The 23,437-nt window shown below is 35.5% G+C and overlaps 1 protein-coding gene across 1 annotated transcript in view; it reads right to left on the bottom strand.

Annotated features, from left to right (window-relative positions):
* The window catches only part of THSD7A (thrombospondin type 1 domain containing 7A), a 254,711-nt gene that overhangs the window by 215,615 nt on the left and 15,659 nt on the right, over nucleotides 1-23,437 (bottom strand). The window contains exon 2 of the mRNA XM_056484539.1: nucleotides 860-986. The gene's annotated coding sequence lies outside the window, so the exon portion shown is untranslated. The remainder of the gene's footprint in view (nucleotides 1-859; nucleotides 987-23,437) is intronic.

The raw sequence follows: 23,437 nt of genomic DNA, 5'->3' as shown, positions 1-23,437 counted from the left end.
CCCTACGTTTCATAGAATTCTGTTCAAAATTTGGTGAACAAAACCAGATAATTTGGAAAAAATACAGAGGTTTGCGGATTGTGAAAGTAATGTGTACACTTTATTGTGAGGTCAGATCTGTCACAGTGGAAAAGCAAAAAAAATTAGAAGCCACTGTGTAAGTTACTTAAATAGGTTAGGACAGACTGAAATATAATTGACACAAAACTGTTGTTCTAGTCAGCCTATTGACTGTTAAAATAGTGACTCAAAAAAACACTGGCTTTGTTCCTAAAGATCATGAATTGACTAAAAATCAGGCTATTTCAGAGGAAAGATTCTTTCACATCCTGGTCAGAAATGAAACTTTGCAACTTTGTTCATTGTGGGATTTACAGTCAAACTATACAGGCAAATAAATTGCAGAAGAAAAAAACAACATTACTTTGTTGCCTACAATTATGTTTTAAGTCAATGATATGTTACCCAAGATAGGTTCACATATGATGAACTATACAATTTCACAATCAATTTTTGACTTGCAAGACAACATAAGTGCACAATAGCAAGTTAGCCATTATTTCCTAGGGACATTCCTGGCTTTTTTTACTCAGATATATTTGAAACTGGAACAAAAATATAAACCTTAAACTCTCTATATTTCATTTGGATAAACTGCAGTTCTCTGTTATCATATGTGTTTTATTATTCTATTTGTAGACTGCTTCATGCAGATTGCAGCTCTCTCTGTAAATGACATCTCAGTTAGGCAAAGATAATTGCTATTGATTCCAAAGATATTTCAAATTTTCTGTAAGAGGAATCAAGGAGGTTTTAGGAAAGAAACAAACTAATACTCCATGTGGAATATTAAACTCACCTTTCTGTCACACCAAACATAAATTCTCCACTGCCAGCCAGGGACTTCACAACCATAATGACTCCAGAGCATGTTAAATCAATACCATAAGGATGGGAAACGCCCATGTAATGAATTCAGAAGCAACCTATAAACAAGCAGATAAAAGAAGGCAAAAATTGAACGAATTACCCATATGAATTCCCCTAAGGATTCACTAAAGGAGAGGTAGGGATGATCTGAACCATGTCAAAGTAATAGTTAATTCAGCATCAATATCTCTGTATAGCCAAGAACATTTGAAGATATTTTAACAGCCCCCTACATTTCAAAGTTCACTGTGTCCCACGTGCCCCTGGATACTTTTGAATTTCCCTAAGTAGCCCAATGTTTAACTCTCAGTTGCATAATCATCTCTAGGTCATTCCACACATTTTTTGTTTCTGTGAAAAACTGCTGCCAGGCATCTGTTTGGGACCTTTTCTACTCCCATTTTTTTTTCTATTTATGCCATCTGAGCACATTAGTTATATCCATCTCAAAGCTCTAATTTAAAAAGACATTCCTCTGAATCATGGCTTAGTCTTGCCCATTCCTTTCCAAGTACATTGAAAGACTTTTTTTTTTCAGTCTGAATCTATTTTTAAAAAATATACACCATCTTTTGCCTGTCAGGCCTTACAGCCCCAAACAACATAGATTAAATTTTTACAGATGCTTACTAAAATCAAAAAAGTCCAATTTTCTGACAGATTAATTGGCCCAGCAATCAAGCTATACAAATGTAACCCAGTAAACTAAGTGCAGAACATTGGCAGAAAGATTCTGCATTTCTACAATCAGACCTCCAAATTTCCTTAACTATGAGAAATATGCCAGCTAAACAGGAAAAATAGCAACTGTTAGCCATTTTCTTCAGCTCCATCTGCTCTAAGTCCTTTTTTTTTGGAGTTCAGTGAAATCCTCAGCCTTACTTCTTATGTAACCCCTCTATTCTATCTTAAGGACATAGAAAAGCTGAACAAGTTGAATATAAGAAGGTGGACCACAATAAGGACCATTTCCCAAGCTGCACATATTTTCCTACATTGAGAAAATTCTGTGATTATACCTAATCTCATTCAAGACCTTCCAACCCTATTTCAGCTTGTCCTGTTAAAAATCAATAAAGATAAGTCAGGCTCAGGAAATGTATATGTAGCCAAAACTTGAGGCAAAGAAGTTTTGACATAAGGCAGATGTTATTTTAAAAAGTGTTTCTCTTCACATTTAAGCTGTAATATTATGCTTATATATTGATTACTGTAAAAGAATGGCAGCAAAGGGAGACAATTGTGTCCTTTGCACATTCCAGAAACTGTTTTCCTTTTTCTTCATGAGGAAATTTAAAAATAAGGATCTGTCTTGTTATTATCCCAAAGCAGTGCTGGTCTGTATATCAGTATGTCCCATCCTAGTTGAGGACTTGAAGCAAGAAGGTCATTGGAAAACAGAATGAAATATCCTTTGTGATTTATTTTGCATCATTTGTAGTATGAGTTAGACACCTTCATTCAGAAGCAAATCTCTTTTAGTAATCAAAGTGAAAATTCATCTTACTGGGCTTCTTTGAATTAACACAATGGTTTGGGCTGGGATAGAGCTAATTTTCTTCACAGTAGTAGTAGGGGTGAATGAATTCCTTGTTTTGCTTTGCTTCTGCACACTGCTTTTGCTTTACCTATTAAACTGTCTTTATTTTCAATCCACGAGTTTTCTTGTTCTTACCCTTCTGATTCTCTCTCATCCCACTGGAGAAGGAGTGAGTGAGTGGCCAACTGGGGCAGAGCAGCCCACCAGGTTTAAACCATAACAATTATTCTAATTCAGGGACTTTTAGACAAGCTCAATTGGAATAATTAGGAAGTCTAACTGAGCTGAGTTAGTCTGGGAGATACTTCATCAAATGTTAGTGTTTAATTTTCATCCATAAAAATGGCAGCCATATAAAGTAAATACCCCAAGAGTTTCACATAAGCAGCACAAAACAGTCAGTCACACACAAGCAGGTAATTTGAGTAATGCACACAGAAGAATGGTCAAAAGAAACAAATTTATTTTTGCTTAAACCTTCAAACTATTCAAAATGAAGCCAAGTTCAGCCAAATTTTATAAATCAAGTTTATGATGAGGTTAATATTTCACATCCAGCTTTTGGCTTAAAGGAAATTTTTATAGCCTGAAGAATGGAATTATAATAAAATGCTGACAAGCCCATACCACACAAAAGAGTTTCTGCTAGAGGGTGGTTTGCCTATTCTTGACATTTTAAAATATATGGATCTATATTTGAGAAATAAGATACAACTCACATACTGTCACTCTTGATGTTTTTCCTATTTGATACATGAGAGATAATTATCAACAAGAGAAAGTTCAGATTCTTTTCTCTTCCTAAGTTCAAAGTTGAAATTCTTCAGAGTTCATCCCTAAGGCCAATTAGGTCTATTAAATCTCACATGACAACAGTATTTAAAAATGAGATATATAATTTGCAAAAGAAGAAGGACACATGTTTCTGTGGCTCAGTTCCAACCCTTGTGACTTAAATACAGCTCCAATCACTTAGTGCAACAGACACTTGATGTAGATTTCTCCCTCCTCCTGCCACATAACTGAGTCTTAACTTTTTAAAAAAACAAATCCAGTTCTGAGCCTTCCACTAATAACGAATGGTGACACTAACAGCATTCAGAAGAAATGCATAACCAGTGAAGGGCTGTCATTTATGACAAGAATCTGCAATAGGTTGCACAATGAAGCACCATGACACCAATACAGCATCCAAAACTTATAAACATGCATATGAATCCTGTTGACTTGCAAGCAGATATATGACTATTAAAATTAGAATGCCAGAATATCCCAGTTTACTATTCTAATACACTGAAGTTTATCAGTTAATATGATTGTTTTAAGACTTAAAAAAGAGACAATTTTCTGATTACTGTGATATATAAACTCAGGAAACAGGAACATCCCAAAACTTTTTTAAAGTATTGATGTGATGACCTCCTGTTCACATGAGGATACATTCCTTTGCAAAAGGTACAGCTTTTCATAAATACTAGTTTTGTTTTAGTTATGCTTGCTAACTTTGTGATCAGTTTATGTGAAAATACCTGTAAACTACTAAGTAATTCCTTACATTATTTTGCTGACAGCTGATAGACTTTGAAACTATTTTCATCACTATTTTTACTCATTCTAGTTTGCTTTTTCTCTTTTTTTCAATCATCATTTGATAAACCTCATCTTCAATCAGAACATAGTCTTTCAATGTTTGTTTGATTCATATCTACTGATTTTCAAAAGAAATGGTCACTGCTAGATAGTTCTTTACCACATTTGTTTTTTTTTTTCCCCACCAAAGTACATTGCATTTTTTGAAAATACTTCTTTTCAAAATACCTTGTTCCATAACAATTCTTATATCAGCAATATTATGAATGGCACACTGTTGCATTCTGGAACTGTTATGTAGATCCATTAAATAGCCCTGGATTATATCTAGTGTTTTCACCTTCCATAGAGTTGAACTGTATGAATACATGCAGCTGATGCAATTCATTTTGAGTACCCCCTCTTGATAGAAATCCTAATTCTCTGAGATAAAATATGTCCAGAGAATGCCCCCCACACACACAGAGAACCTTTTCAACAGCTCCCTCTCTCCTTTTCCTCTTTGAGGTGGTTTTTTTTGTTACATTTGGGAATACTCTGTGAGAAGCTTCCAAGCCTTTGGGAATCTCATCCTAAGTCACATACAATACACCCAACCAGCTCATCAGAAGAATAATTTATGTAATTAAACCCAAGATGAAGTATGAAGACAGCTTGTCATCTCTTAATTTTGCATATGTTAATCTGTCTTGAAATTGTGTCCTAGACATGTAAGCAGTCCAAATCCACTCTGGCCCTTTCTCTTCCTTTTGTGTCTTTTCTGACATATACTATGCATATATACTATCTGTATCTAATATTCCCACCTGTAAATGTACTTTATATCATAATTCACAAACTTAGAACAGAACAGAATAAAAGTAAACTCAGAAATAGCAATTTTTACAGTAAAGCTTACATTAAACAAATAAATTTAAATCACAGAATCCCCAGGACAGCTATAAACACTTTGGCACTGGAAGGTTTTCTTCAGATTTATTAACACTGCCTGTGACTCTTTAGGTCCAAGCAGACCTAATAGGGACATTACTGGTTGCCATATCCGAGCAATTTAAATGACATCAAAATGAAAAATAATACAAATTTTAAAAAATCCATTATAGAATATTCTATTTATTAGAGAGATGTGTTCATCTGAACAGAGAGACATAACAACAGCATGGCAGATGGATGAAGGTGTTAGATGTATGAGTAAAAAGTAATATAAAGATATGTTACAAGTATTTCAAGGTCCTGATGCAACTACTGGACTAAAGGGAAAAAATGAAGTTTTATCCATGTAAGGGGATAAGGGGAGGGGATGGGGATATTTATTTCTAGCCTTCATTACTGGTATTATTTCACTCCTACTACTATGCAGAGAATTTAATTACAGTATGCTGCGCCCTTTGCCTCATTTAATGAAAATGAGCAAAATATTTTTCCATATGAAAAGGAGACCTGCCATCTTTTATTATTATTATTATTATTATTATTATTATTATTATTATTATTATTATTATTATTATTATTTATTATGTCAAGGCATTTAGAGCAGGCAGAGATGCAAACAGCGACATTTTCACACCTGTATGAAAATTCACAAACATCACCATCCCAGTTACTTTAAGGGTCAACATGAATAAAGAAAAAGGGCAATCATCCAACTCCTGCTTCAGTGTTTACACAGAGCATTTTATTGCAACTCTCCTTTTCCTCTTCCTTTCCTGTACTTAACCAGAAGAGTGCTATGAAATATTTAATTCTTGTACCTTTTGGTTTCCTCACATCATTACAATTCCAGATCACTATGTCATCTACTTTGTATCTGGCTTTGATGCCACTGAATGCCTGGCTTCAGGAAACAGCAAAACAGTTCCCATGGGATTTTACCTAATGGTTATTTCACATTTTGCTTCAGGGATTGACACAAACAGAAAAATCTTGGATATTGCCCTCTGAAAAATTCTCTCACAGTAGGGCAAGTTGAATGTAATTTGGAATTCACTAAGGACTTGGATCATAATTTATATTTGCCAAATATATGTTAATTAATTCTAATGACATTAAAATAATCTCCTATTTTAGTGCTATCATACTGCAAACAGAAATAACTAAAATGCAATTAATTCTGATTAGAATTTATTTCATAACATCTAAAAGATGATCTTACTTGACCAAATTTAGCAGTACTATTCCACGAAAAGACCACAAAAAACTCTTCAATAGACCATGAAAATCAGTCACTTGAACTCATTAAAAAAATTAATAAATCAGTTTAAAACATAAAAAGTCATATTCTCAACAGTTTCTAAAATAATTTGCTTTAGTATATGGTTATTAGTAGATAGGGTACCATATATATATGTATATTCAATTTATATTTGGATTATATTTCCATCTAGATTCAAGGGATTCAACAGATCACTAAGATTACACACAATTACTTTCACGTTACTTAATTTAACTCACAAGACAATGAAGGGTTAAATGTTGGCATATGGCTATACTTAGCATTCATTATGCAGGAATATATATGGCTTCATGAAGCAATAATAGCACTGTTACCAGACCAACTGCAATCTCTGTTATTGTACAGCCATTGGTAGACTACTGCAAATTCATAACCTCAAAGGGTGTTTAAATTTAATAACAACACATTACAGTTGTGTCCACGTCACAATAGTCCCAAACTTTGTTGTTCTCTATTTGTGATAGCACTTTAAACACAAAACAGTGTCTACAAATCATCTTCAACTGAGCAACAGCCTTACAAATGCTTTCTGTGACAAGGCCTTCATATCATCCAGAAGAAAAATTCACAAAATTTCATTGTCATTTTTCTAAAATTACTTGACTGACATCTGTGTGTAGATGGCTTAATGGTTTACTTGAGTACTGAACTGAAAGTATAAAACTTGTGTAAACCTAGAATACAAATGCTCATCCAGTTCCAAAATAAGTACTCCCATTCACTCTGAGAATAGGCTTTTTTTACATGGCACACAGGGATTTAACTGCAGAATTCATTCAGGTGAGTGGAAGGAAGAGTGCAGCTAAAATTTACTGCCACAGAAAGATTTATCTTTAGCATTCATCTAATAAAATTTAAGTATGAACTGCAGTACCTGAATATTTTAAATAGTCATAGGAGAAAAAAGTGGTTGTGAGGCTGTAATATAAAGCTGAAGGAAAAGGAACCTTATATTGTCTTGGTCCAGCATTGTGGTAAAATATTATACACCTCTTGCAAGTGTCTAATTACTGATGTCCTGATTTATTTCATTTATTCTGACTACCTAAACTGTCTCTAAAGTGCCTATCTGCATTTGCATTTTAATGAATAATAATTGATATTTATTCAGCATATTATATTTGCATCTCAGAGGTTCATTTACAGATTAATATTCTTATTACCTAAAACAAACTATGCATAGATATTTGGATTTGGGAATTACTAGCAAGCAAGCAAGACACTGTGGGTAGCATTATAATTTGGTCAACCAAATTGCTTTTGCATTATATTAGGTGTCAATGGTGGCTGGAAATGCCTGGACTCCACCAAACTGTACTGCAGATCCAGGGGGATAAAGAATTAGACTTTTCACTGAGTTCCCTAAAGGTTTTCAATTTATGCCATTCTTGAGAAAACAAGTACTGTAAATCACTCAGAAGAAATTATTAATACTCACTGCTTTCTACAATACCACTGATAGTAAAGAAAAAAATGTAATATATTGGTGTATTGTGGTCAAAAAGAAAACCAAAACATCCAAAAAAAGAGAGATGCTCAGGCTTGTAAAAGTTTATGAACCAGACTGATATATTTTTTGCCTTAACCATGCAAAACCATGTAAGAGCAATGAAAAGGTCCAGAATTTATTCCAGAAAGTGCATTCCACCTGCATTAATTTGATTCCTGATTTTGACAGTCACAGTTCAGCACTGACTATAATCATTTCCTTACTTTGACACACACACACTAAAAAAAAAAAAAAAAAATCCAAACTTTACTGCTGTAGTAAATTTGATTACATATTTTACAGCTTTGGATATTCATAACATAAGGAAACAAACCCACACAAGCACAGAAGTGACATTTGGATTTCATATCCATGACTGGTTCTCTGGCAGATCAGGTTTAAATGTCAAGCTTCTGTGAAAAGATTTACCCCCCAGCATTAATCTTTCTCACCCATACATTCTTGTCAGGACATTTATATTCCAGCATCTTAGAAAGTACTTGGTATTCTTTGCTATATATCTCCCTATTTCCTGGGATAATGCTGAACCTAATCTAAACCAAGCACTCATGCAATGGGCTGCCCTAAATTTTAAAACTGTCAAGTGAAGGCTGCACTCTCTGAACACTCCTGTCTCCAGATTAACCTTTTATCATACAAAAAAGAATATATTTAAGAATAGATATGAGGTAGAAATCTAAGCCTCCTAGGCAATGCAGCTCATGAACAAGGTCAGTCACCCTGGAAGCAGACACCTGGAATAAGGGAAAGACACCTTGAAGTGCTTCTCTGTCTCCTCCAGCTCTAAGAGGTGCTTATGCTAACCCAGTGATGCACACCAACAGTGCAGGCAACAAAACCAGATCCCTCCTTATCAAAGATACTAAGACACATTACCAATTCTGAAAGTATTAGCAATATTTACAGACAGACTTTGCAAAGGCACTCTGACTAAAGAAGGCTGCAGCTATTGGACTGAAATTTAAACCTAAATCTAAAAACGTAATCTAACCAAGAAGAGCATTAAGAATATTTTTAAGAAAATTGGAGAAGATGAGGAAGAATATTACCATATGGTGTCCAGTGGTATTACCTCTGGAAATAAGAATAATCCAAAAAGAAAGGTACAATCCAAAAAGAAAGCTACAATCATGCTATCCTTAGTTAGACAAAATAAAGGCTCTCAAACAGCCTCTTCTAGCTATTTTATTTATATATAGGAACATGGCTCTCAGAAAATTTCAGCTCACACTGACCAAACTCAAAAGCTAATGTCTACTGCAGCTGATAGGGAGGTTAATTATTGTTCAGTTAATGCTAAAAGAACTAGTAGTTCTATTACTTTTATGACACAGATATTATTATACATAGATATATATATATAGGTTTGTAAATAAGCATTCTTGTACCCAAACAGCATTTCTAGTGATGGTCCCCACCCATCAGACCAAGCAAGACTCAAGGAAGGAACACCAGTGCTCAATAACAGAGGTGGTTTGGAGGTTCCATCTAGAGATGCCTGCCTGAAATTCACCCTACTGTAGCAAAGGCAAACAAGACTTATTGTGCTGGGTCTAACTTGGTAAGTGCAAGCCTATTTTGGCAAGAAGCAAAATACAAGGAAGAGAGCCTACATCAGTCTTTTTTTTTACTTGCTTGAGGTTTCTTTTTTAATGTCTTCAAGCTGATGCATTTTGCTGGAACCTTAACTGCTACAGTTCTTGCTCTTTTCTAAGCCACAAAGAGATTGAAAACTGAAGAGTCACAGTATTCTTTTTTTTGATGATGTGTAAATATTACAGTCTTAGCAACATCTGGCTTACCTAAACATTTTTTGATGTAAGAAGCTAAGGGAAAGAACAAATTCCATTCCAGCACAGCACTGTTTTTAAAATCCCAGTCTATTAACAATATTAATGTCTTTCCCATCTAATTATTTTTAAATAAGGTTTTAAATTACTATTAAATAACAAGGACAGGCCCACCATGTTTCAAGTGTTTCAAATCATATGGTTGATAATGAAAGACAGAGGAAAGGAAATAAGATCAGACTACACAGCAGATTTAAAGAAAGCATATAATCATTGCATAGCATGAGATGGCCTCTGGGTTGCAATCAGTCAGAAACCCTCTGTAAAATTATTACAGGGATACAATGGAGTGCTTTTGGCTCAAAAAGTAGGAGTATTAATACTGAGTGAAGTCCTTGCCCCATTTGATCTTAATAAAGGATTAAGGCAGAGATACATGGCTCCCCACAGGCAGATCCCTGCAGCTTCACACAGTGGTTCTGGGACATTGGGAAACCAATGTCATTGCTGCTTCAGCATGAGCCTGCAGCAACTTTTCTATATGCTAAAATAAGAATGAAAGAACTTATGATAAAGATCATGATGTCTGGAGACTTGAAGACAAATGGAACTTGAAATCAGTAAAGATAAGTCAAATATATCCTTGTAATCTGACAAAAAATGTTCTTAAAGTATCTGACTAAACTTGATAACACTGAATACAAATGAATCTGAACAGTCAAATACAAAGGAAATTTAAGCCTAAAACCAGTGATGAATAAAAAAGTTTAAATCCCATTTTTAAATTGTCTGAGGTTGCTAACAAAGACTGATTTCAGATATGCAAGATCATTACATGGTTTATTCTTTTCTACAGAAGTGGTACACAATACTTATCTCCAGAGGAAAAATTTTAAAACTTTAACATTGAAATAACAAGGTAAATTTGCCAAGAAAGGGAATAATATAAGGCTAAAAGGAATATGTAACAGAAGATATAAATAGAGATGAAGATAGAAAAATGGGCAGAACTCAGTGGCTAAGGAAATGTCAAGGTCAATTAAGTCTATTTAAACATCCTTCCCATGTAAATTCCACTTAAGAAGTAAAAAAATCTGCAAAAGACCAAGGGCTATGACTGGAAATGCTAAAGATACTCAAGTTGTACAAAGGCATTTAAGCCACATAGGAATGGCCAAGAGCTCTAAATGCCTAAACATCTGTCAGGGGCTGGAGGAACATTTTGGTCTGCAGAAGCAAGCTAGGGATGTAGCACTGAAAAGATCAAAAAAGAAAACAAATTCTGAGAGAAACTTATGATCTGCAAATATTCCCATGAGCAGTTCCAATTAAATGCATTTGTGTCTGAAATATCAAGTACTGAAATCCATTTTAGAACAGTTCTGGGCAGAGAAGTTCTCTTCATATGCATCGAATTCCTAAGTTTTCTTGAAGGAAAAAAAATGCAGACGTTACTTTGCAATTACAGACACTGCAGAATGTTTCATGCTTTTAACTGGTAGATGCATAATCTAAAAACATTTTCCCCAACTCATCTCTTTCCCATGCACAAAATAAATAGAAACCCTCAAAGCCTTAACTATGCATAAATAATTTCTAAAATTAACCCCAACATTTAAGTAAGTGGTCAAAGCCATATATATTGCTTTACCACAAACTGTGTTTTTCCCATATTATTTAATCCTTTTTTCTACATGCTGCCAATTTTTTTTTCATTTGAAGGTCTGCATATTGCTATGCCTTATTGATTGACTATTTGTTTAATGATTATTGCTGAAAAAAAAATTATTGGCATTAAAGAACTTTAAATTAATCTCCACTTATGCATTCTTTGTTTGTGCTTCATTGTGCTGGAAATATATTACCTTTTTTCAAGCACAACTGTATTTAATCCTAAAAAAAAAAACTGGAGAGAATAGCAGAGATGACTATAATGAAACATTTTAAACGGTTTAAAGATTCTCATTCAACCAGACTATAGGGAAACACCATACAAAATAAATGAGCTGTTTCTTCAATTAGAAAAAATAAAATTAAATTTTAAAACTGCAAAGAAAAAAAATCAACATACAATCCCATTGATTGACAAGCATTTGAATCTAAGGATTTTTAATTCTATCAAATGACCACATTATTCTCCACATTTTTGGTGTATACTTTTGCATCTCACTGAATGTAAATCCAGATTCTAGCTGAGCTTGCAGAATTGCAGAAGTTCTATTTTTAAAAATCATGAAACTTCACATATTTATATATATATATATATATATATATATATATATATATATATATATATATATAATAGTGTTATATTCTATTATCCAAGAGTAAGTAAAATATTAAACCCTTTTTGAATGTGTGGCTCAGCAAAAGACCACAAGAATTTGATGCACATCTGGAAGCTGATTAGTGTGGGACCTGCAAAATAAAACGACAAGAAATTCTGGGTCAGGGGACATTCCGCTCTATTCTTATATCAAAAAAAAGTGTTGAAGTTACTAGAAATTGTGACAGCCCTGTGTAATCTGTGCAAATGCTCAGGCCAAATAATGACACAGCAGTGCATGTTTTCATTGACAAAAGCAAAATTACACAGAATGACATTGCAAGGGCACTTCTTTTTTTAAGGTCTAAAAATGGCCTTTTCTCATTTCTGGAGCTGAATGAAGCTAGGAAAAGTGCAGATAATGACAAAATCCTGCTCTGTGTCCCTGTAATAGACTACTACTGAGAAAAAGAAAAACCAGAACAGCAAAAGCAGAAGGATATATGCCAAAATGTCAGGAATTTCAGACTAAAATTTCATTACAGACTCCGAGGAACTAATGCTGGTAAATATAAACATGTACACACAGAGAAACAATTGAATGTATCACTCACATCTAATTTTTGCCTTTGCTTTGCTTATTTAAATAGGCCAAGCATTCAGCCTCTAACTGGAAATAAGAATCCCACAACTCTACACAAGACTGGCCAAAGGGTATCTCATTCTCAGGGCCCTGTTTTTATCCTCTCTGAACATGGCTCTCAATTTTATTTGAAACCAAAAGTGTCTTGTTTGCCCACTTTCTAGGGAAAGATACACCATTCCAAGGGGCCACCTTCTCCCAGTGCTATCAGGCAGGCAGCATTCAGCTACAATTCAGAAGGAATGCACACTTCCAGAGTATGGCAGATATATCAGGATGAAGGAATAATTTACACTTTCAGTGCAGACCCAACTCACAGCTCATGCTTGAATAGAATACACTACTTCAGCTGGAAGGGACCTGCAATGATAATCTGGTCCAACTGCCTGGCCACTTCAGGGCTGATCAAGTAAAATGTTATTAAGGGCACTATTCAAATGCCTTATAAACACTGTCATGCTTGGGGCATTGCCAATCTCCCTACAAAGCATAGTCCACTGTTTGACCACCATCTCAGCAAAGAATTGCTCGATTAAGTGCAAAAGTAAAAAAAAAAAAAAAAAAAAAAAATTATTATGTGCAACACCTCTGGTAATAATGAAAACATTCAGCTACTTCAAATGATAAAGCCTGAAGTAAGTTTTATGCATGACCAGTTCATCATATACCTTGGTTTTAATATTTGGTACTGCTTCCTGGCATTTGCATGAGTCTTTCCTTCTGTATCATGTAGAACAAGTTAAATATTTTAACTCAACTTCTAACCCAAGACTATCACTATCCTGGAAGAAAAACACAATTTAGGGCCCCCTACAGAAAACACATTATTTGACTCTCCTCTGTTTCCTTTTGAGGAAAGCCATCTCACAGAAGTCCATATAGCTTTTTACTAATTACTGCCAAGATGATGCTCAGTAAAACAAAGGACATCATGGAAGCTCTAGATTTGAAGCACCTACCTAATATCTCCTAAAGTAGGACCATCTTCTGCAAAAGAAATTCCTGTCACAAAATATTAATGCCTCCCTGGAAGCTTCTAGTCCATTAAGATCTTGGCAGCAACATCCAGAATCAACTGCCCAAAAGATCAGGGTGTGTTTTATGAGCTACAGTCAGAGTTGTATTCCCCTGGAGAAGTGGACATCAAAGTCCAGAGTCATTCACATGAGGCCTTCCTCGAGGAGATCTGGCCAGTTTTGTAAGACAATACAGAATATTCTCTAGAGGGAAGAGTAAGAATGACTATCCCAACTACAATTAGCCAGCCTCTTTGACTGTAGTATCTTATGCTACAGAATTCTTCCAGGAAGGCAGAAAATATTTTTCCCCTAGTCTATGCAATCAGAATTATGGATACAAGTAATCTCTGGACAAAAACAGAAGTCTTATCACTAAAAAAAAGTGTTTGAATCACTGGTAAATTTGAAAGCAAGGATGGATGTTCCTCTAATTCTAATTCTTGTTTCCTGACATCTACAAGTGCACTAAGCTGAAAGAGGATGCCCTTTATTCTTTGAACAACTCTACAAAACAAACCTCAAATTAAATATGGTTTTGGCTGTCACAAAATCCCACCTTGAAAGAAACACACTATTAGCCATAAAAAGAACTTAATGAGCTTTAAACAGGAAGCATAAATTCCATTTCTTCAAAACCGCTTCTGAATTAAGACCTGAGCATGACAAAGCTTTCAACATCTATCACCCATTTCAGGCAACAATGTGGTCTTGTTTTACTGTTATCTACAACAAAGACACACTGTCAAAACACTTGCAACACAGTTCATTCTCTTGTATGGAACTGTTGGCCAAGATCCCTGAAACCCACAGAAAATTCCACAACCATAGTGCACAGAGAAAAATTTGATACCAAATAGGTCTTGTTGACACTGGAATTATTCCTGCAGATTCTCTCCTTCAACAAATCTTCACTTTCTTTAACAGGAGTTTTTTTAAGCCTCTCAATGATGATTTCACATATGCATTCCATGTGTTCTAACAACAAAATGCCATAGTAATTACCTCTCAGAAAGCAGGGAAACCACTGCACAAACCTCTCACACAACATGCATTCAGATTAGGCTTCTGCATGCATAGTTTTAACACCCATCTTTCATATTCACATTCTTCTTATGCACAGAACAGTCATATTTTGTTTAACATTCTTATGTTAGGATCTTCTATACAAAAGCAAGGGCGTGTGGAGCACTAGTAAAGCATACAAAACCAGATGTTTACATCTAAACCAACACAGCTCAAGTATTAGCAAAAAGGAAGCCTGAGAGACTCAATGAGTACTTTTAACTTTGGGTGGGAGAATACCATATCCAGTGCCTCTGCAGTGTTTACAATTTCTTGACAAATTGCTAATTCCAAGAGCAGAGGTTACAAACAGGTGTTGGAAAAGTAACATCAGATTTAATAGGAAGAAATTAAAATGGATTTTCTCTTTCTCAGAATGTAAATTTAGGCCAAAGGTCTTCTTTTTCTTCTCCCTAGGGAAGGCTTAGAAAAGCTTATTGCCCCATTTTACCCTACATAATTTCACCCCTAGCAATTTTCTCCAATTATGGTGGGTATCTAGTATTGCTCACATCTTCAGCCTAGATTACTTTACTGGAATTCCTTTTAAAAATTAGCTGATTAGTATGAGCATACAGTCTTACTCTGGCCTCAGAATTAACATACTCACCCAAACCAATTCTCCCAGTGAGAGAGGTTTTTGTTGGGTACACAAAGGACTTCATAAACAATTCACCAGGCATGAAAAAAATCCCATAATGATCATTTTCATTATACACATCCTTGTGATTTCATGAAAGGAGTGGATAATATAATAGGCTACTATCCTTGGTGAAAGAATATGTGCTAATAGAGCATACTAAACAAATTCTGATCTCTACTGCAGCCATGCAACCCTGCTGAGTGCACTGGAGCTGACTGAATGACCATGGATATCCAGTTTGGCTCATGAAGTCTATTCACACTGCCTAGATAACACATACATAACATAAGCAAATCTCCTCCAGGGTGCAAGGCAAAAGTATCTGCATTAAAAGTTAGGTTCTTGACTTCAAACATAGTAACTGAAGTCAATATGAGATGCAAGTGGTGTGAATAACTCCCAAAATCACTGTGGAGAAATCCCCATCCTATTACTTGAAGCTGGTTCTAGTCAAAGACCGCAACAAAATTCATAAATCAACTTTCACTTAGATATGCCTGTAAAATGACTTCAATAGTTTTTTGATGAAATTGAATTACCAAATATAATACAAAATGTGACATGAATTTGTAACAGAAACTGCAGCAGCCCTAACTTATCCTGTCAAAATGCCTTGAGCTACTTAGAAAACTTGGGGCAATTTTCAAATAGCCTAGGGCAGGGCTGTATCTTTGTATTGCTTTTCCATTAAGAGAAATCATTAGTGAAGACAGTCTTAGTATGCATTTAAAAATAATTTTTAAAATAGTAACAAAAAAACTACACAATGCCATAATTTTCATTAAAATCTCAAATTATTTACTTTTTATTTTAGAGATTGCCTCTCATTACAAAGTACACAAGTTTTCCAAAAAATGCTGCATTATTTTAATTTATTCAATGAAATTATTGAAAAGTTTGATTGCTAATGAGAATCCAAGTCAACCTTCACACCATCCAACAGGCAACTGGTGATAATGAAAACAAAATGTTTTGTGTTGCTGTTACACAGCTCTATATCTTGCATTTAACCCAATTTCTTGACCAAGTAAGGAATAAATACTAAAGCTAGCTCCATAATTCAGTTTCTTGATATGACTTAGGGCTTAATATATCTTGCATGTTACCTGAAACACTTCCAGGGAAGGGAACACAGTGCAACTCATTCAGTCTTATGCTTGACAGCCCAGTAAAGAAACGATATAAAAGTTTCAACATGACACTTCAATGCTTTTACAAAGGATTCAGGATAAACCAGGATATTCAAATGCTCAGAATTCATGTCTGCCATGAGGAAGTTGGACAGACTGAAGGGAAAATAAATCTGTTTTATGTAATTATAACAATTAGGAAATCAATCTATCACAGAACAAATCTTATGCAATACTGATTTAAGTCACAGCTAGGATTCCACATGGCAGAAACCCAAGAAAGTCTTGCCATCTAAGATTTTTTCCAAGAGCTACCTCACCAGTACAGCCCAAATATAACCAAATTCTACTGAGTGACACACCAGTTGTGAATTGTTGGAATATTCTCTTTAGTCATTTTAAAGTCATGAGGAATATGAATGACACAAAATAGCCAGCTGTGATCCCTCTGAGCACTGCACATATTCAAAGGAAAAATCTTTGTCTAAAAGCTACATACACTTAATTTTAAATTACAACATGGTAGTTCATGTTGCACCTTGCTGTTATCCTCACATGATTAGGCCTGTTCAGTGAATTATTACCATATTAATCCAAGTAAGAAATTAAGCTTTGCTTTTACCCAAGTTAAGCACTCTTTAATGAAGTTAAACTCAATTGAAATAGGCCAGACTGCAATAAAATAAAAGACAAGATGTACCTTTTTATGGAGAAAAAGAGACTTTGGTAGGAATCTAATTAGATGGTTTTAACTGAATATAAGCATTTAATTGCACTAAGAGGTTAAAATAATCTATTCATATGGACACCTGGAACATATCCTTTAAAAGAGCTGTTTGAAGGAGCCCATTGAGGCTTATTCTGATTTTTGTGATTTCAGAAGCTCAATTCATAAAGTAACTGACCACTAGCACTGGAAGGAAGCACCACTTCTGAAGACAGCTATCCAGTATATGGCACACAATCTCCTGCAGCATCTTTGCCAGGGTGCTGAAGGAGATTAAAACTAGCTCAGTTTTACACTACTGCTCTGAACAGAGTCCATGAGGGCAGAAAAGTGCATTTAGGAACAAGTAGATCATCAATTCACAGAAGAGTTCTGGTATTTTTCCACCTCCAGCAATACAACCATCAAAGCTTTGTTGCCTTACCTAATCAAGAGACACTGCAAAAAGGGAGCCTCTAAAGATTTAGTTTCTCTTCAGCTCATGTAGCTTTCACTAGAGGAGCATCTCCCCAGAGAATGAGTCCCTCACAATGGCCCTGTCCTGGCAGGAGAAGCAGCAAGTCCCAGCCCCACTCTCTGGATTTATCACCCTGCCCTGCTCAGATCTCCAGCCTTCCCTTGACCTCAGCTGGCATGAAAAGGCAGGATGGACCAGAGGCTTACCCCACCACAGCAAGACTTCACCTTACAAGCCTGGGATGTCAAACAGAGTGGGAAACCTTGCCTAAGGGACAGCTACTTTAGCACTTACTAATATCTCTTTCCCCCATTAAAGATTCTGAGTTTTCAAAACACCACAGTGATCTGAATAAGGCAGGAAAAAAGCAAGATGTAACTTTCCTATTGGTGATCTATTTTGGACCTGCTCTGCCCCATTTTCCATCACTTCAAAAAAGTTTTATTCATGCTATACTATGTGCTATACTATACAACTGTGCTGTACTTTGAACTGATATATTAACATGCAGGAAAAAAATAGCAAACATTATAATTTAAATTAAAAAAGAACAAAACTCACAGCAAAAAAACCTGCTGCCTCTTCTTTCCTGTAGCTGGCTGTTGTCTAATAACACCTTCATTCCAGATCTTCAAAGTCAAGCAGGAATTTTTCTGGGACAGCATGTCCTAATTAAATTTATTCATGGTGGCCCATTTTTAAAGATACAAATTTAACATTTTTTTTTGTAGCTGAATGACAGTTTCTAAATTCATTTATTAAGCAAGGGGAGTTCTCCATGGACAATAACTAGAACTTCTGTAAAACAGCATTGACAAACACTGAAATGCAACTTATGCTTCCCAAATTTAGCTATAAATGCGGTATGCAAAATCTCCTTGCTCCAGAGAAAAATGCCTCAGTCTTACATGAGAACTCATAAAACAAGGCTCTTCCTCTAAAAACTTTCTTAGTTGCAGAATATCATAACACAGAAAATCCTACAACACTTTTTTTACCCCTTTCTGAACATAGCATGGTTTACTTGCTGACAGGAATGGAAGAGGATTGAGTAAAATCCCTCTTTGGAAGCCCTTGGGATAAAAACAGCCTGTAAGAGGACACTTATAAAAAATCAAAAATCTAAAGATTGAAATTCTGAGTCCCTTGTGGAAAGGTTTAAAAGAGTCAGGATACAGAAACAGGCTACAGTGCAATTTCTGAAGTAACTGCAGTATTCTTGTTAGTGATGTGCATTTAACAATTGCGAGCCTGAAAACAATGGGCTCAATAACCTGGTGCCAACCTGGGAACACAAAATTTAAAATGGGACATTTTATTGAGTTTTTAGGTACTAAAAATCAGTTTTGTTTTGCTTTAGGTTTTATTAAACAGCTTTCAGTAACAAGAGTCTTTCAACTTTTTGTAATCCTGGGAAACCTTAGGATAAGAAATATTAACTATGAAAATTCATGTAAGATTTCATATCAATCCAGATTGTTACACCTGTGTTTTAAAGCAACAAGAGAAGATCCAATGATAAAATGATCCAATAATAAAATCTATCTTAAACTAAAATTGAAAGTCTTTCAGTCACTAGAAAGGTATAATTTCATACTGCTAATTACTTAGGAGACAACTTGAGAGTCAAGTAGAATTTGGGTCTAAAGACAAAGTGATATCAGTAGGTATTAAATCAATACCAGTAAGATGGTAAAGTGAATTTTATACTCCAATTTATACTTCAGGAACAAACATGCATAGCTTAAATTGTTCATGGTGTATGAATGATTTACAGTGGTGGAGATGAAACCAGCTGTGAAAGGGAGACTAAAAATAAAGCCTTTAAATGACAAGGTTGTATCATTACATTCTCTCCCTGGAATATTGACAGTCAAACACAAATAATAACCACAACTGCTCTGTGGTTTCTGATCCAATTTTCAACTTACTCCTCTTATGAACAAATTACAATGCTTGTCTTAAAATGCTCTGTGGTAGCAAAGACCCTGAAGCAAGCCCACATCTCCTGGCACTCATTTGTTATAACAGACTGCTCACAGGTTCCCAGCAACCTTCATTTTCATGTTCCTTCCTGATAAACTGATAGGATTTATTTTTGTAACTTCTTTGTTGAAGGACTGTATGGAAGACAATCCCACACACAACCAGCTGTTAACAGGCCCCCATGAGACTTTCAAAGATGTTATCAAACACCATGTAAGTGCTTTTATCAGTTTTGTTACCATTTGTTAAGGGAGGAAGCCTCTGACAGCTGATGAACAAAACACACTTTTGGAGGCTCTGCCTCAATACCAACTTGTCACTTAAACATTGGAGAGAAAGGCTTTTGTTTTTCAGGTACAAAGCCCAAAGCCCTGCCAAGCAGTTCCACCAGGGATCCAAAGGCATCTCAGCAGCAAATAAGCTGAAAGCAGGCTGTGTGAGAGATGTCATTTCTGGAGCAGCAGCCCAGCCCACACTGAGCCCAGCATCTCCTCCTGGTGACCCCTCCCAGGGCCCCCTCTCTGCTCTGGAAGTTTGCCATAACACACACAGTGCCACAGCTCAGACTTGGCAAGCTTGGGGGGAATCATTTCAACAGGCACTGCTGCATGAACAGCTCACTGTGGCTTCCATAAATTAAAACCCATTACACACCAATCTGGTCAACTCAAATCTGCTTTATCTACAGGAAAAAATGTTTTCATGCCGACCCAAAATCCCACAGGTAATGACAAAATTTCTCAAAATGATGGTGATGCCTAAGCATTTAAATATTTAAGAATTTATTATATTACATTTTTCAAAGAGGTCAATATTACTTGCTTAAATAAGATTTCAAAAGGTTTACTCTTGATGGGTAAACACTCTTGATGATGATATGGTATTATCAACACCCTGCTCTGACCAACTGATGTATTGTTTTCCATCAAGTTATTGGATTTGCTTCACAATGGTTTTTCTTTACTATGATTCAGCTCAGGAAAGAAAACCATTATAAAAATAAAAGTAGACTGAGCTTGCAGTAATTGTATCAATATTCAGTTGTAGTACCCAAGCTCAGTACCCTGAGCAAAAAAATACCACCTGGGAATAACAGAGAGACATTAAGAATAGTAGTGTAGTCTTGAAACACCAGCAATAAAACAATTTCCTTAGAAGTTCATGATAGAGTACTTGAAATCATGGAACATACTTTAATTAAGAAGCTAAAATACTATAATGCTTTTTTATAAACATTAAAAAGAGACATAAAAGAATGTGGTAAAATAATCCAAAATATGTACAAGAATCCTAAATATTTCCAAATGTTTAGATAATGTAATGAAAATATCCACAGGGTCTTGACTGAAATATACATTTAAAATAAATGGTATGTTTTAAAGAAATTCACCTCTTAACTAAGAGAAGGCAATCTGTTTTCTAAGGCAAACATTTCTGTTGCTGTGATATTTCCTAGTAACCAAAATCCCTTCTGTAGTTGTGTTGATTTCAGGGCCAGGAGCTGTCTGTTCTAATCACCTCAAAGAGAATTCACAGAGCAGATCCCAAAACACTTCAACATTACTCTTTCTGTGCTCCAGTTTTGAATACAACTCAATTTACCAACGTAGCTAGACTTGAGAAAAAGGAATTGTGGCTCAATGTACACTTAAACAAACACAGATCTGTTTGGATCAAGTTTCATTACACACACACCAAAAAAAACAAAACAAAAAAAACCCAAAAAACAAAACAAAAACAAAAACAAAACAGACAAAAAAACAAACAAACAAACAAAAAAAACCCAAAAAAACAAAAAAAAACCCCACCACCAAAGTAAAAAATCAAACCAAATGAAACTGGAATTCTTAAGGCTTAATTCTTAATGGCTCCTGGCTAGTCTGGTCATGAAAGCAGCACCTTTCACAAAATCACATGCTCTGATGATGCTCACAGTGAAATAAAAGGCACACCTAAGTTATCAAGGACTGAAGTCAGAGTTAAAAGCTTTTATCTTTTGATAAAGTTTTCTTTAGGAGATGAAAGTAAGTGTTCAAAAGGTATTTGTCCTGTATATAAAGGAAGTAGAATGATGTATCAGTGTTTTACAGTGGTTATTATGTTCTAGTTATTAGAAAATAAGTTATTAAATAACAACAATTTGTACAATATTTTTAAATCTTCAGAAACAGAAAGTATGCATTCCAGAGTATTAAAATGCCAACAGAGCTCCCCAGTGTTGCCTTAACAAAGGAAAGGTCCAAACAGTTACAAAGTAAAACAGTATAAAATAACAAAGCTACTGGTAAAACAAAACCAGCCAACCAAAAAAGGATGACTCACAGATCTGTACTGAGTGTGACACTGATTCTACAAATGTCACAGAAAGGTCAACAATATAGACAATTAGATTTTTAAACAGGCAACATCTCAACAGCCAACAATTGAAATTCTATTAAGATTGTCTGATTATTTTAATAAAATATGAGCTTTACAATTAAAAACATGCTAACAAATATAAAACAGAACTTCAGACACAAAATTGCTGAGCAGTACTGCTGTACTGGTTTTGTTTTGGTGGTGAATCCTTACAGAATCCAGAATTGAATGCAAAGTAATCACTATTAACAATTCATAATATTTGCAAATGATGAAATTGCTTCACTGTAAAGATTGACAGGGTTTGGTCAGGTGGCAGCTTAACACACTCTGCCTAAGGTGCATACCATCAGTTTTATCATGGATTTGAAAAGAAGAAAATAATAATAAAGATCCCAAGCCTTAGAGATGCACTCTGTCCTGATCCTCCTATAAAACACCAATAACTGGCTATTTATGTTACTCTTTTGGTGTGATGTCCATTCAAGCAAACTAGATTTTAGTTATTAAATTTACATTGAGCATTAAATATTAGATGAAAATTCTTCAAAAAGAGAAAAGTTTCAAAACCACATATTCACCCTTTAGAACTAACTGTTATGAAGTAGCAGAAATGATTCAAGAACAAGCAATTTAAGAGGTTCCAGGGGAAAACTAAAGACTGCCTAGCTCATGTCAGCACTCAGCAAAATGCTTCTACAACGTCCAAGCAGGCAAACTTCATCTCCTGCCAGATCCAGTCAAAAGTATTAGATATGATAGCTCTATAGATCTTATAACAAGCATTATTTCAGCCTCCAGATTTGCATAACCACCACCAAGTATTAAAACTGATCATATCTCTAAAGATGACTTCAAGGGCTCAGAAGTCTTTATCAGGGTCAGTAAGTTCACCCTGGTTTATTAAATCCATCTACTCTGTGTGAAAGGTTGTCTATATGCTGAGAGTTACTTTTCTTCTTACCCTCCATTGAAATTCATGATTTTATGCAACTAAACTATCTACAGAAGAGACAAAGGTGTCAGAGACCTGAGATTTCAGGATTTAACACACCAAACAAATAGGAACAGCTTGGTTCCTAAAGAATCTGGTTTTCCTAGAAGCACATGTAATGTACAGAACAATGGAGTGAAATTTTAACAGCAACACAAACTATTTTAGTTTCATTGCTCTTTTTCTCAGCAGCACAGAGGGGTAGTGTGCAGCTAATGCTCTGTGACAGGTTTTGCCTGGTCCAAATTCCTCCCAGGAAGGAAGACCTCACAGCCTCTTTCCCCTTATGGCAAATTTTAAGCAAATTAAACTGATAACCATGTTTTGAAAAGCAATCCTGAGGACAGCACTGCTGGCAGGACCCCCAGAGGGACATGACAATCCCAGGCAGAGTGGGATGCTCTGCACTGCAGGCAAGGAGGGATGGGGGAGCAGCCACAGCCTCGGGGGGCAAGGGGATGCCAATTAAATGGCAGTGAGGTCTCTGCCAGCCACAGAGGCACAGGCAGCCCTGGAGGGCCCTGGCCCCAGCTCAGGCAGCTCAGGGAGGACAGCACAG

The sequence above is a fragment of the Oenanthe melanoleuca genome, chromosome 2, assembly GCF_029582105.1.
Source record: "Oenanthe melanoleuca isolate GR-GAL-2019-014 chromosome 2, OMel1.0, whole genome shotgun sequence".
NCBI lineage: Eukaryota > Metazoa > Chordata > Aves > Passeriformes > Muscicapidae > Oenanthe > Oenanthe melanoleuca.
The sequence above is the reverse complement of the archived record's forward strand: the minus strand, read 5'-3'. Positions and strand labels throughout refer to the sequence as shown.